The sequence below is a fragment of the Asparagus officinalis genome, chromosome 3 (assembly GCF_001876935.1).
Source record: "Asparagus officinalis chromosome 3, Aspof.V1, whole genome shotgun sequence".
In the NCBI taxonomy this organism is placed as follows: domain Eukaryota; kingdom Viridiplantae; phylum Streptophyta; class Magnoliopsida; order Asparagales; family Asparagaceae; genus Asparagus; species Asparagus officinalis.
Window position 1 is genome coordinate 45,707,639 of NC_033796.1, and position 826 is coordinate 45,708,464.

The window sequence follows — 826 nt, forward strand, 5'->3', positions numbered from 1 at the left end:
CTTATCAGAAAGATGTAAAGAGACAAAACGATCCTTTATACCTGTCATATGGGATGAGGCTCCAGAATCTAGTACCCATGGTTCATGAGGAGAAGCTATGTAAGCATCCATACCTGAAGAGGATGCATGAGTAGCCGAATGACTGTTCTGAGAGATCTCTAGCTGGCGTAACCTCTCATAATCTGCCTGAGAAATCTGAACAGTAGGAACAGTAGTAGCTGGATTACTAGAAATAGTAGTAGAAATAGGTGAGCGAGTCGACTCGGCATCGGCTACTTGGGCCCATTGAGGACGACCAAACTTCTCCCAGCATTTCTCAGAAATATGATTGGTCCTCCCACAATGACCACACTGACGTGAACCCCTATCAGAATCACCCTGTCTCCCACTAAAAGAGTCACGTCCTCCCAAAGAATCACGACCACGACCACGACCACGACCGCGGCCTCTGCCTCTACTAGAGAACATGGCAGACTGATCCACTGAAGGTGGAGACGGTGCAGAAGTATCAGAAGAAACACCAGTAGAGACCTGCATGACTCTGGAGAATGTAGCAGTCAGTGAGGGGATGGTATCTCCACCCAATATCTGTCCTCTCACCTGGGACTGCAAGTTAGGGTGCAATCCAGAAAGAAACTTGGACACTGCCAAGTCACGACGATATCCCAACAGCGTCGCCGCATCAGCTACTGCAGGCTAATGCATCTCCAGTTCGTCTATCAGTCCCTTGAACTCACCAAATAACTCCGGAACTGATTTATCTCCCTATTTGAGCGTAAACAGTCGCTCATAAATCTAAATACACGGGAAGCATTCTTCTCATTTC